This window comes from Meriones unguiculatus, chromosome 19, assembly GCF_030254825.1.
Source record: "Meriones unguiculatus strain TT.TT164.6M chromosome 19, Bangor_MerUng_6.1, whole genome shotgun sequence".
Lineage (NCBI taxonomy): Eukaryota > Metazoa > Chordata > Mammalia > Rodentia > Muridae > Meriones > Meriones unguiculatus.
The window spans coordinates 34,913,872-34,928,121 of record NC_083366.1 but is presented as its reverse complement, the minus strand read 5'-3'; the positions used below and the strand labels follow the sequence as shown (position 1 = coordinate 34,928,121).

The following is a 14,250-nucleotide window of genomic DNA, read 5'->3' as shown; positions in this document are numbered from 1 at the left end:
AATGTATGGCTTATTGATGGTTCACCAACTATTGATGCAATCAACACTAATGGAAAGTGGCAGCCTATAGCCCAGGGAATGGAATGACCAATCCTGAGGAAGGAACCGCAAAGTCAGTACAGTACTATTGGCTGTAAGACAAACAATGAGGAAAGCAAAAGGAAAATCTCCGTCTTCTCTAATTCATGGTGTGTATGTGTGCAAGAGTATAGCTATATGGTCATCAAAATAGAAAACCACCAAATGGGAGATAAAATAGCAAAGATACCTGGTCATGGGAGGCATGATTGGAAATGGCAAAAACTAGCAAAATTTAGCAAAGATGTAAATTTTATGTAGCTCATACAGGCAAGACAGAAAAAAAAATAAAGTAGTGGACAAATTGGCATTATGTTTAAGACTTGAATATTATATTTTGCTAGGGAACAAATTCAGAATAAATCAGCAAGAATGATAGATTACACATTCAAAAAACTTGAAAGTTTACCCCTTCCCCTAAAAAGTAAGGGGAAATGGGGAACCAGGACAGTCCTATGAGACTAACTTTTCTAAGCAATCCATAGCCAGGTGGTGATTCATACTTTTAATTGCAGCACTTGGGAGGCGCACACCTTTAACCCCAACACTTGGAAGACAGAGGCAGGCACACAAGAATTACAGTGATTTAAATTTAAAAGCCACTTGCGAAAGGCAGGCTGAAATTCAAAGTGTATGTTCCTTGTTATCTAAAAATAAATAAATGTGAAACCTTGAATTTATATATAAAACTGCCCCATACCTCTTCTGCCACCAGGTTCTGCACAAACAGTGGGTTGACGTCTTGTTCTACCTAAGCAGCTTTGCCACTAGGTTGACAAACACCACACAAAGATCAGCTTTGGACTACAAACTGCTCAGGGCATTCAGATTTCTGAGTTCATAGGAGACTGACATGAACATTTTACAGAACTTTGAACTCAAAATTACTTAATTCTAAGACTGCAAGCTATAACCAAGCTGGACCTTGTGGAAAGTGTGACAGAAATAGCTTCATTATTATAAATAGTTTTACTGTGTGAGAGCGTGGGGCTGGAGAGATGGCTCAGCGGTATTCCCGACAACCACATGGTGGTCCACAGCTGTCTATGCTGGGACGTGGTGCCCTATTCTGGCATGCAGGTCTACATGCAGAAAGAGGACTCAGACATAAAATAAACAAATAAATCTTAAAACCTTTCCTGTTTATTTAGACAAAAGGGGGAAATGTTGCACGATATTTGATCACACCCGTGAACCCTGAGATCATGTTATTGACTGAAAAAACCCGTTTTATAAGTGTGGTGTAGCTCAGCCTTAGCACACATCTTTAATCCAAGAGCTTTCTGCTTCACTGTTGTAAACAGGATTAAATAAAGTCAACCATTGTGAAAGAGGTGGAGCAGGAAACCAGTCAACAGAAAGTGAACATAGGATAGAAAAAAAAAACATAGAGAGGAAAAGGAAGTTAGGAGGAAGGATAGAGAGACATACAGGAAGTAAAAGGAAGGGACATTCGGTTTGAAGGAGTTTGTCTGAAATGGCATGGGAGGGGGGCAGTCCTTCTGAGACATCAGCTGAGGAGGAAGGTCAGCTGAGTGCTTTCTTTGCCTCTCTGAGCTAACAAGCATTCACCCCAGCATCTGGTATTGGTAAAATCGAACAATTGGAATTTTGTTAAAAAGAACAGGATAGTCATAAATGGCAGTCACAGACCTAATATACTAAAACTTGTAGTGTTTAAATTCTGTGATTGTGCACTGCATTTGCTTTATTAGCAGGTCCTTTTCAGGGAATATTTGAAACCATTTTGCATGCAAGGTCAAAATGTCACTGTTATGATGTAATAGCTCCAGCAGTATCTGTTATCGCATGAACCATAAACATGATCAGCACTGTCTCTCATGATGTTTTCTCAGAAGCAGAAGGCCAGTGCTCTTACTACAGGGTTCAATGCCAGCTGAATAAACTGTCGCTGTGGTATTAAGATCAAAGATCACAGTCAAGAATAACATTTTTTTGAATTGAAAGATCTTCCTCCAGCCACTTCCATTAAACATAGAATAGCTTTAGAAATTAGTTTTTTTTACGGCTTGGTAATTAATTTTAGTGAATTTAATTAGCAATCACATAGCAAAACAACACTTACATGTATTGTATGACCATAATGTCTTTTATTAGCAAAAATATTTAATCACAAATAATGTCAGACGTCTGCATATACTCTTTGGTTTCAAAAGCTAAAACAGAAAGTGAAATTGCTATTTCCATTTTCATCTGGAGCAGATACATTTGAGCCCAGATGACAGAATGTTTCTCAAATCTTGGGGCAAATGTGAGAGAAATTCTTACATTTCAAACTTACTTTGCTGTGAAATGGAAGAGTCTTGACCTAAGTTTCAAAAGAGAGTGATTAATCCAGAGTGTACTGACATGGGAAGGAAAATATCAACAGAGAAGTCTAATAAAGCCTACATGTCCTGCAGGCAATGAATATGTGGAATTACAGTCATAGGCTTGGTGGGCAGCATCTTGCCATGTAAATGAAATTTCAAAGATGAGATGAATAAATTCTTACTACAGAAAGGCATTAAGAGAGAAATATTAGCAGTAGATTCTGATGAAGCGAAATATTATCTTCCCCAAATAATTTGATTCTTCTCATCAAAAAAATCTGTATTTAAAAAAATGTACTATATTTCATCAATTAAAATTTTGTGAAATTTGTTTGCACATATGTAAATATTTATACATCCTCAACTTTTCCTCGTGGCTTGCAAATCCTAAGTTGTTTATTATATATGACCCTTTTCCAAAACAGTTTGTCAGCCTTTTCCCAAGAGGGTTGCCGTTGATATAAAAAGTTTTGTGTCTATATGGAACATTCACTGTTCCTATTTCCTAACGTAATAATGATGATCATAGACTCTACACACTGATAAAAATTCTTCCAATAACTCCAAAGTGGCTCAGAGTCTCCACCCAGATTCTAGTATTACCAATGGCAGTAGACAGAATTCATGAATTTCTGGAGAGCAATCTTAGAAACAAAGAGCTAATCAGAGCCTGCTTCCTTATTTATTTAGTCACCAAGACAACCTCCTTTATCTTCATGAAAATCTGTGGAGAGGGCAGGAGCCAGAATATATTCTGTGGTATAACTTCCCAATAGATAGGATAAAAGGTTCAGTGTCAAACCTGAGTCAATGCAAAATGCATATGCCTGTTGCTAAGAGTCATGATTTCCACATTATAAGGTCTCATAATCATGTGTGGGTTGAAATCCTGGGGAGTGTTTAGCCAAGAGCTTGATACCAAAAGGATTTCCCTCTGTTGTTAGTTGTCCAGCCTTTGCTGCTGCTACGATTTTTCTTGGCACCCTCTACCCTCTATGCCTCCCATCCAGTCCTGTGCATCTGGTCCTTCTCTATGGAACTGCCATTCCTCTATGATTATTTTCCTCTCCCAACCTCTATCTGCTTTTGACTTTCTCAGTTCTCTTTAGTGCTCTTGATTGACCTATGGATGATAACATCAAATTCTCTCTCTAGATATCTTTACATTAGACTCAGGGAATATGCAGAGAAAGAAACCCAATGGTGTCTTCCGTAGCAATGTCTCAGTATAGTACCACATCTCACAAGTAGCTGATTACAGCCAGGAGGCCTCTCTATCATTCTAGCATTCACTGTGTTAGAGCAGGAAAATCTCCTGTTCAAGAGGATGAATCTCTGGCTTGGATGCAAACCTCACGTTCCAGTTGGGACTGGTCAATCACCTGACCCTGGGACCATCCCTAGGAAGATAGGTTTACCTTTGCTATGTTAAAAATAGGCATCCTTTTTTTTTTTTTTTTTTTTTTTTAAATGAGGTACTGTACTGTTCCTTCCCAGAATCCCCAGAATTCCTGTTTATTAGCCCAGTCCATAGGAGCCACCCTGAGGTTGAGCTAGGTCTGCCCAACTTTCAGAAGCCTGGTGAGAAAGGCACAACTCTTCCTTTTGACTTTTTTTTTTTTTTTTTGTCTTTCTTTTGAATGAACCTAAGTTTGACTTTTCTGATAATTTGGGCATGTATACTTTCCCCCTAAAGCTCCTTGTCTTGCTACCTGGCTGCTTGTTGTCTGTTTGTCTGACCTGTATGCACTGAGGCCTGTGCTCCCTTCCATCCCCCCAAATAAATAAATAAAACCCAGTAAACTGTTTTGAAAATGTAGTACATCTTAACATGTAAAGTATATTCTACCTAAGTTGAACTGAATGTTTTCTCAACATTTTAGAAGGATTCTTCTCTCTGTCTCTCTTTCTGTGTGTGTATGTATGCGTGTTTCATGTCTGCGTATTTGTATATACTTGTGTACTTGTATGCATTTGGAAGCCAGAGGTGTCATTTGGAAGCCAGGTATATCTTTCCCTCGGTTGTTCTCCACCTTATATTTTAAGTCAGGGTGTCTCACTTAAACCCCAAAGTCTCTGATTCATGTAGGCTAGTTAGTCATCTTGCCCTGTCTCTTGAACACTGGGATGACAGGTTTACCAGCCCTAAATTTTGCTTGGATGCTGGGGATCCAGACTCTGGTCTCCATGCTCCCGCTGCAGATGCTTTTATCACGGGACTGTTTGCACAGCTCCTTAAAAATCATCTTCGTCTTTCAGGTTGAGAGTACTGCATGATTTTTTTTTAATTTATTTTTTATTTTTTAAATTTTTTTATCAGTTACATTTTATTAACTCTGTATCCCAGCCGTGTCCCGATCCCTCATTTCCTCCCAGTCCCTCCCTCCCTCCCTCCCTCCCTCCCTCATCTCCACTGTGCCCCTTTCCAAGTCCACTGATAGGGGGGGACCTCCTCCCCATTCATCTGATCCTGTTTTATCAGGTATCTTCAGGACTGGCTGCAAGTGATTTTTATACAGTTTCAATATGCACAAGTCTATCTCACTTTCTCTTTCTTTCTCTCTTTTTTCTTTCTTTCTCATTCTCTCCCTTTCTTTCTCTCTCCCTTTCTCTCTGTCTTTCTTTCTCTCTGTCTTTCTTTCTCTCTCTCTCTTTCTTTCTTTCTTTCTTTCTTTCTTTCTTTCTTTCTTTCTTTCTTCCTCTCTCTCTCCCTTTCTTTCTCTCCTTCTTTCTTTTGTTTTAGGACAGGGTTTCTGTGTGTAGCCTTGGCAGTCCTGGACTAACCTTGTAGACCAGGCTGGCCTTGAATGCACAGAGATCTGCCTGCCTCTGCCTCCCCACGTGCTGGGATACAGGTGTGTGCCACTGTGCACAGGTGTTTCTTTTACAATCAGAAAAATAAAACGTCATATTGTAATGGAAGTTTTGGTTTCTTTGTAAACTCAGTTAGGTATGTAAATATGTTTTTGTTTGAATCCCAAGTGTGGGATTTTAATTGGGTTTTAGTTTGACCACAGCTGATATTTGTTTTGCATGGGGCATGGCCTTTGACAGCTTACAATGGCCTGCCTCCTGCAGCATGGACAAGGGTGTGGTCTAGGGCTCTGAGGATATAAATATGAGAGCCCAGGAAGAGAAAGAGTGACGTGCAGTGTGGCGTGAGGCAAGTGGCAGTTTGGGGAGATCAGAGATGGATGGTGTGGCGGTTGGGGTACACAGACAAGAGAAACGCTTCAGGGCCCCTCGGCTTGGAGGAAACCGCTGGCTGCATTTGCTGTTGACAGAGATTGATATAGCCTTAAAAGAATCCTAAACAGTGGGAGAAGTAATGGGGTCTGTGCCTCCTTTCCCCACTAACCTTCCCTCTCCTACTTAGGGTTAAGATGTTGGAAGGGAAAGGCTTTAAGGAACCTCAAATAAAATAGAATTTAAGCATGAGCACTATATGTGTGTGTGTGTGTATAAAACATATTTTTATTTTATACATATATATTTTATATATAAAATTATTTAAGCTAAGAACAGAATATATAAGATCTGAAAGATCTGCTTTCACTAAGTTCCTATAAACCAGTGGGCATTAAGATCCTGAAAGAGGGTGGGACTGTGAGCCCAATATTTTTCCTTTGAAGCACTTGTCTAACACTACCTGGCTTAATCATGCTTCGCCTCACAAACCTCAGATCGGTTCTGAAAGCCTGCCATATTAGTTTTGAAAAAGATATTCTTATCTGTAGGTTGTCTTGTAGAGATGAATTCTTCTTTCACTTCCAAACTGGCACTGATTTTTTTTTTTATGTAAAGAGCAAAACTACACTGAGCCAGGCACAGTGGTGCATGAAGACCTGGAACAACAGAATGTGACAAGTGGAGGCAGAAAGATCAGGAAGTAGTGAGTTGAGGCCAGTCTGTTTTGTTTTGTTTTCAAGACAGGCTTTCTCTGTGTAACCTTAGCTGTCATGACTCGATTTGTAGACCAGGCTGGCCTTGAACTCACAGTAAGCCGTCTGCCTCTGTCTTCCAGAGAGCTGGGATTAAAGGCATGCACCCCATGCCTGGCTTTGAGGCCAGTCTGGATTATATTAGGCCCTCTGTTCTCTCTTTGATCCTCTCTCCTTGGCCCTCCCTCTTCAAGTGTGGAGAACTGAATCCTTGGCCTGGGGAATGGTAGGCCAAGTTGTAGCTGTGACCTGCATTCCCAGTCCTACCTACCTTTCCTTGATTATTGAGTTAATGTCTGTAACTGAACAACTCTCCCTACCAGGATGTTAAATATGCTTGTTTTCTGTTGACACATTTTTTCAGCTACTGAAGTAATACATGATTTTGGTAACTCACCATTGCTAAATGGCTTCATTTTCTTAGCTTTGTAGATAAAATGACCCACATAGAAATTTAGGTTGGCTGTGCATTTGTTATCATGTAAATCAATTATGATTTTTTTTGGCTGCGGTTGTGTTGTTTTAGACTTTGTAATTTTTGTGACATTCCTTCCCTGTGAGTTAGAAATATTGTGATGTTATTTAACATGCCACATATCATCTCCTTTACTACAGTTCTAGCGCCACCACATAATAAATAAAATGATTCATCCTCTAATTTAATAACAAAGCAATGTACCTTCCAGTGCATGCTAAAAGCAGGGCATTTTAAGTCTACTTTTCTCCTCTTGTTTAGACATTTCAGGTGTGCTCTGTAGTAACATAAAACTGTGGCATGGCGATTTCCGTGACAGTGGAAAGGCTGGATTATAAATGTTGTGTTGGCAGGTGTGCAGAGCAATATGCACAGAGGTGCCTCGTGGTCTCTGTCACAACTGCTTGCCTCTGCTGACGTGGTGCAAACGCAGCTGTCGGTGTAAACAGATGAGCTTGGCTGAGCTTGAATGAAAGTTTATATATAACTCCAATAGTCGACTTTCATGCCATTTTCATGTGCCATGTAATACATTTTTCATGTAATATTTTATTTTATTCTTAGCTTGTGGGTCAGACCAAAATAAAAACTAACCAGGCTTGATTTGGATAGCAGCTTGAGACCTAAAAATTATAATAACTAGGTCTTCTTTTGAGAGTTGGCATATGAAGGCATAGGAAGCCTTAAGTTTCTTGTTTCTTGCTAAGTCCCTCATGTACACATGCTCACCAAATCTCTTTTGAGTAAGCGAATAGAGGGTGATTTCTGGATCCTGATAAACCTGGGATGGTCTTCTGGGTGAGGAAAGTACATGATAGCATGCTATCTGCCATATGCTATATAGGAGCTTAAGTATAAAGGGAATTCTTTGCATTTAGTTTAAAAAGAGTAAGAAGTTATTTTTCCTAGTTTATTTTGTATGATTATGTACAAAGGTACATGTATGGAATGTACTGTGATTAATTCACCCTTATTCTCAGTCACAGCTCTCCTCTTCATTCTGACACCATGGGAAAAATTTTTTCCCTAAGAAGCATGAAGAATTGTCAATAGTTGTTAAATCATTTTGACATAATAACTGTAATATGAATCATGTTATTTTTGATAATTCTGATACAAAGAAAGTGTAACAAATAAACCATTCTAGACTTTTTCTACAGTGTTCTTTACTGTTAGATCATTAAGTTGTATAGAGAAAACAATTTTCATCAAGGAAACAACTTCAAGCCAAGGAAGCCATTTGCAATAGGATTTTTCCAACAGTGAATTTTGTGTTATGATCCTGTACTTGATTAATATGTACACTAAATATATCCACAATGATGTGTACTTCCACGTTTCTTGCTTATCCTCACAATAGGAGTAATTATGGGGCCCTACTGGTTTACTTATAGGCCTGTTTTAACACCATAATTTTGCATTTTCTTCGGTTGAATTCAAAGGACTCAGCACATTTTTAAGTATCACCTTGGGTGTGGAGCTGTTTCTCAGAGGCATTTCTGTGTAGCAGATGTAACGCATAGTCCCCTTGTTCGCTAGACTAAGCCTTTACCAGACATGGTAGCGGTGCCACACCACCCGGGTTAAACTTCTTCCTTTCGCGGTGCAACTGTGGAGGTAGCACCGCTCAGATAGGGCTGTCCTGAGGAAAGCCCTCCTAACTGACCTCGGGGCTGTAGACAGGCGCTTGTCTCCCATGCTGAGTCTGGGTTTCTTTCTCTGAAAAGTTCGCAGATGATCTACCTCGGAGCTCGGTTGTGGGATTTGAATGAGACAGCACATGTTTAGCACAAAGCGTAGAGAATGGTGATGGTAGCTATTATTTACATTAAATGACATATTTTACTGTAATGTTTCTTAATTTAAGATGACTAGGTGACTGTTGTCACTGCATAATGCAAAACTCATTACGGACAGAGCTATTAGTAACTACTCACAAATGTGCATTTTCCTAGTCACAGGATAGCCTGCGTGTCTGCTGTGCATGTGTGTGTATGGTTTTTAAAGCCACTGTTTTTATTGTAGTCTAACTGTGCTTGAAAAGTAGTAGTGAAAATTTTATTGGGATGTTCGAGAAAAAATTTAACCGTTGCCATTCCTTCTTTTATTTGTTCATTGGTTCTTTGTTTTCACAAGCTCTGCGTACCTATCCTTAGCAAGTACAGAATCAATGAGGAAGAACGAATTTCTGCGTGAGCTTCTTTCAGCTGGAGAAAATTCGCTAGTGACTGATGAAATAACAGTGCGAGTGCCATGAATGCATGTAGGCCAGGGGGACCTCTTCTGGCCCTGGAACACTTGAGAAAAACTTCCTAGAAGAATTAAAACCTGAAGGTCAATGAAGTATGAGGAAGTGGACCAACAAGAGGGGAGCTGGTGAAGCAACTGAGGAGGTTCTTAAGGGCCTTTGTCATATACTGCATATATATGTGCAATATAGACACTATCCTAAGGGAACCTCTGACTACCCACTCCCTGTGTGTGTGTGTGTGTGTGTAGATCAAGGTAAGGTGTCATTTCTAAGTGCTATTCATTTTATTTTTCTCAGACAAGGTCTCCCAATGAGTCTTGGGCTCAACTAACCTAGCATCACCAAGGATCTTCGTTTCTGGCTCCCCAGTGGGTTCTGACTGAGCTGTTTCCTCATCCCTCTCTGAAAAGTTTTAGGTTCACAAACAATATTTTATGTAGAAATAAAGTGTTTTTGATGGTGTGGGGCAAGACAAGACAGAGGGGAAGGAAGGAGGGAAAGACACAGGAGCTCTGTACACTCACTTGAGAGGAAGTGTTGGCAATCCTGGGGGAGGAGTACAGAGTCTCAGTAGCCACGAAGCAGTTGGAAGTCACAAGACCTGCACAGCACTTGTTAGTGAGGATGTAAATGATGAAGGTGTAGGTCAGAATTCCTCAAATTTTGTTTTAGCCTTCAAGGCAGATGTCATGAGTTCTGTTTGCTGGGACAGGAAACATGAAAGGTAGGGCACATTTTATTTAGAGAAATGAGGATTTCCGTAAATGTGTATGATTTAAGAAAAACATGGCAAGTTAAATTCCTAGTAGTTAGTGTAATCAGTTCTTTAGGATATCAGCAGAACACAGGTACCTCACTCTCATAAAGGAAGAAAATCAGCAATTCAAGGAACGATAAATTTATAGGAACCCAACATCTAGATGCATCCAATATGCTTCAAGGTTTAGAAAGAAGTTAGGAATGAAAATACTGTTTAATTAAACCAATGAATCCCTATTAAATGATGAAGAGCTAAAATTTTACACAGATCAAATTTAACTTAGATTCAACACTTAAGAATAAGTTTTTCCATGGTATGTTTGTATAATGGAATATCATACTACTAGTACAAAAAATAAATTTGAAATTCAAAATTAAAAAAAAGAAGAATAAGTTTTTCAGAGACCATCTTCTTTGAATGCAAACATTGATTAAATGACTAAGTGCTTTGGAAATTTCATTAACCCTTTCTTCTTTCTTTCTTCCCTCTTTCTTTTTTTCATTGCTTTCCTCACTCCTCCTGGTTCCACCCTCCTTCCATCTTCCCCATATACCTCCCCTCTTTTCCCTCTGAAAAGAGGAGTTCCTCAACCCCAACCTACCCATCCCAGCACATGAAGGCCTCTGAGGAGTAGGTGCATCCTCTCCCTAGCAAGTCATCCCTGCCAGAGGGAAGTGATCAAAAAGCATCCAAGAAGTCCTTGTCAGAGACAGCCCCTGCTCCCCTTACTAGGGAACCCACATGAAGATCGAGTTGTCCACCCTGTATAGTAAGGGGCCTAGGTCCAGTCCATACATGATCTTTGGTAGTTCAGTCTCCCAGTCTCAGCAAGCTCCCCTGGACCCAGGTTAGTTGGCTCTGTTGGTCTTCTTGTGGAGATCTCATTCCCCCCAGGTCCTTCTATCCTTCCCCCTACTCTTCCACAAGCCTAGTGGAACACTCAGTGTTTGGCTGTGAGTCTCATCATCTAGTTTGATCTGCTGCTGGATGGAGCCTCTTAAAGGATAGCTATGCTAGGCTCCTGTCTGTAAACATAACAGAGTGTCCTTAATAGTGCTAGAGGTTAGCTTTCTCCCATGGTGTGGCCAAGCAGTGGTTGGACATTTCCTCAATCTGTGCTCTGTCTTTATCTCTGCATATCTTGTAGGCAAGGTAAATTTTGGGTTAAAGTTTTTATAGGTGGGTTGGTATTCCCCTCCCTCTGCTTGGAGTTCTGTCTGGTTAGAGGGTGGCCTCTTTAGTCTCCATGTCCCCCACTAATAGGGTTCTCCACTAGAGTCACCCCCATATCCTCCCAGAATCCTACCCAGACAGGTCTCCAGCCTGTCAAGAGATGTCTCAGGCCACAGTTTCTCTTCCCTCTGCATGCCCTCTGTCCTCCTTCCCTTCTCCCCAACTCTCTCTGCATCAGACCCCCACCCTCATTTCCCTCAGCACTCTGTCTCTTATCCTTTTCCCTTTCTTCGAGCACTTTCCCTGTCTTTTCAATTTGCTCTTCTCAATGAGATTTGTGCAACCTCCCTTGAGCCCTCCTTGTTTCTTAGCTTCTTTGTCTCTGTGAGTTGTAGTGTGGTTATCCTATATTATATGGCTAATATCCACATGTAAATGAGTACATACTATGTGTGTCTTTCTCTGTCTGAGTTACCTCAGGATGATCTTTTCTAGTTCCATCCATTTGCCTGAAAATTTGATGATTTCCTTGTTTTTAATAGCTGAGTAGTATTCCATTGTGTAAATATACCAGTTTCTTTATCCATTCATCAGTTTAGGAACATTTGGGTTTCAAGTTTCTGGCTATTACAAATAAAGCTGCTATGAACATAGTTCTACCTCAGACCCGTACTACTCCTGTGCATATATACCCAAAAGATGCTCTACCAAACAACAAGGACATTTGCTCAACTATGTTCATAGTAGCTTTATTCATAATAGCCAGAATCTGGAAACAACCTAGATGTTTCTCAACCAAAGAATGGATACAGAAATTGTGGTATATTTACACAGTAGAATACTCCCAGCTACTGAAAACAAGGAAATCATGAAATTTGCAGGCAAATGGGTGGAACTAGAAAAGATCATCGTGAATGAGGTAACATAGAACCAGAAAGACTCACATGGTATATGCTCACTTATAAGTGGATATTAGCCATATAATATAGGATAAATATACTAAAATCTACAGACCTGAAGAAGCTACACAACAAGGAGGACCCTAGAAAAGATGCTTAATTCTCATTCAGAAGGGAAAACAGAATAGATACCTGATGCAATGGAAGAGAGGGAACAGGATGGGAGCCTATCACAGATGTCCTCTAAAAGAGTCATCCCAGCAGGGGATTGAAGCAGATGCAGAGACTCACAGACACACTTTGGACTGGTGGCCATTTCAAACTCACTTTTTTCAGAAGAAACGTTAGGCTGCTAACCATTCAGATGTTCATAGGTCAGAACACTGAGTATAGAGATAGCATCTCTCTTCTCTGCCACCTGCTGATGCACGTGTGACACAGCAGCCCCACTTGCAGAGCTTCTAGGGGCAGGGCAGCGGTTTCTTTTTAACTCTGTACTAGGCTTTTGGAAAAGCATAGTAAGGAAAGGGCATTCCCTTTCAGCCACTTCCGCGTTGGTCCCGGAAGCAGGAGCACACTGTAGTGACAGAATGTTTGCTGAAGGTTTGATTGTTTTCTCAGAAGAAAGCGTGTGATAGAAGAAGACAGAATAGGACATGTAAACTGTTAACTAGTGGATCAGTCTTCTGAGTTGTTAAACAGCAGGGAGACCAAAAAGCTAACTTGTATCTTAATAAATTACCATACCACTCAAACAAAATAGTTCATCACTTTTTTAAATAAGCAAACGATTCTACTTTAATTCTGTATAAACTTCTGTTTACAATGAAAAATGTGAATTTAATAATTTAGCAAACAAGACACATAAACTACAAAGTCAGGAAATAATTGAGAGGGGTGTGGGGCTATACTGTCATTTGTTTGCTTGCCTGAACAAAAACAGAATGCAGAAAAATTGCTTGAGTGACTGTGTCTCTCGGTTCTCTTACAAATGTTCTTTTCTAATTTGAGAAATTAGCTTATTGCGTACCATGGATGTCTCAGGGCACTGGGGTTTATTTTCCTTGTCAAACATCCGTTGGTTAGTGCCAATTACTGTTTATCTACTAAAGTTGTCCTGTGGGATAATCAGAGCTGTGGTTTAAAGAAATCTTCTGTTGGAAGAGTATGATCATACTGTACACTGCTCAGGTTTGTTAAAGGATTGACGGGTATAATGCTTATGGAGTGCCAACATCAGTACCATGAAAGGAATATGTTAATGTGTTGAGACACCGTCTTAACAACTTTGTGCTTTATAATTTGATGTTTCCTCAAACCTTCCTGAAACAGACATTTTCATCCCCATTTTACAGTTGAGCAGTATGAGGCATTGAAAAGTTAGTTCCTCAAGGGAACACTGCCTAAAAAGGGCATATAGCAACTAGCTGAAATCTCAGAGAGAAATCACCTCTGCAAATGTGGACATAAGGACTTATGGCCTAGTTAGAGCTTACTGTGCAGTTTTGTCCTGTCCTTGTCTATAGGTAGTGTTTTCAATTGAAAATGGAAAAAAAGATCAGTAAAAATGGATTCAAAAGCATCACAATGTTAAGACTCAAAAAATAAATAGTTAAGTGTATTGAGTAATAGAGGGTACACCTGGGCTATGTTCATCTTACCTCCTTTTGTACACTGCTGGAAAAATGCAGTAGTTAAAAATGATGAAGCTGCCTTTACAGCCATTGAAGCAGGACATTCTCCCCAAGCATGGTTGGATACCATAAAAAGCTAAAATGTTACGCTCAGGATGCGAGGCTAAGCACTGCACTCAGGGTCAGCCGCTTTGGACCCAGAGAAGAGCATGTCTGATTGCATGCGGGTTGATGCCCCAGGTCCCGCCTCTGAGAAAAAGGTATCGGACGGGTCTGATGCTCTTTGGGTGGATGACACCTAAATGAACATCTGTACAAAGTCCCAATTTATTTCTAATATCAGAGATCAGACCTCTACTCTTGCCTGATGCGTCTAAAACAAAAAGGGGGAACTGTAGAGAGCTGCGGAATGCTATGCCTTAAAGATGGAGCTGGTTTCCGCCTTCCACCTTCCCGATGGTGAGTGCTCTCTGTCACGAACAACTCCACATTTGGCTAAGGCCGAGGATCTGGCTTGCTTCCATGTATGTGGACCTATCTGCATTGCCCCCGTGGCACGCCTGGGTTGGCTACCCAGAGGCTATTTAAGCTGTGGGCTGGCTTTCCCCGGGGTCCGAGGATTGTTCAATGTTCCTGAATAAACTGCATTGAAAAAAAAAATGATGAAGCTGGCTTAATAGGCATGCTCTTAATGCTGTGCATTTTA

The 14,250-nt window shown here is 40.4% G+C and overlaps 1 protein-coding gene and 1 non-coding gene across 26 annotated transcripts in view; one reads left to right on the top strand and one right to left on the bottom strand.

Moving 5' to 3' along the window:
* Window positions 1-14,250, top strand: part of Sugct (succinyl-CoA:glutarate-CoA transferase) — a 707,647-nt gene that overhangs the window by 192,914 nt on the left and 500,483 nt on the right. The window lies entirely within an intron of this gene.
* LOC132649425 (small nucleolar RNA SNORA17) lies at window positions 12,251-12,382 on the bottom strand. Its single transcript, XR_009587856.1, has one exon. It is a non-coding gene; the product is annotated as a small nucleolar RNA SNORA17 (small nucleolar RNA).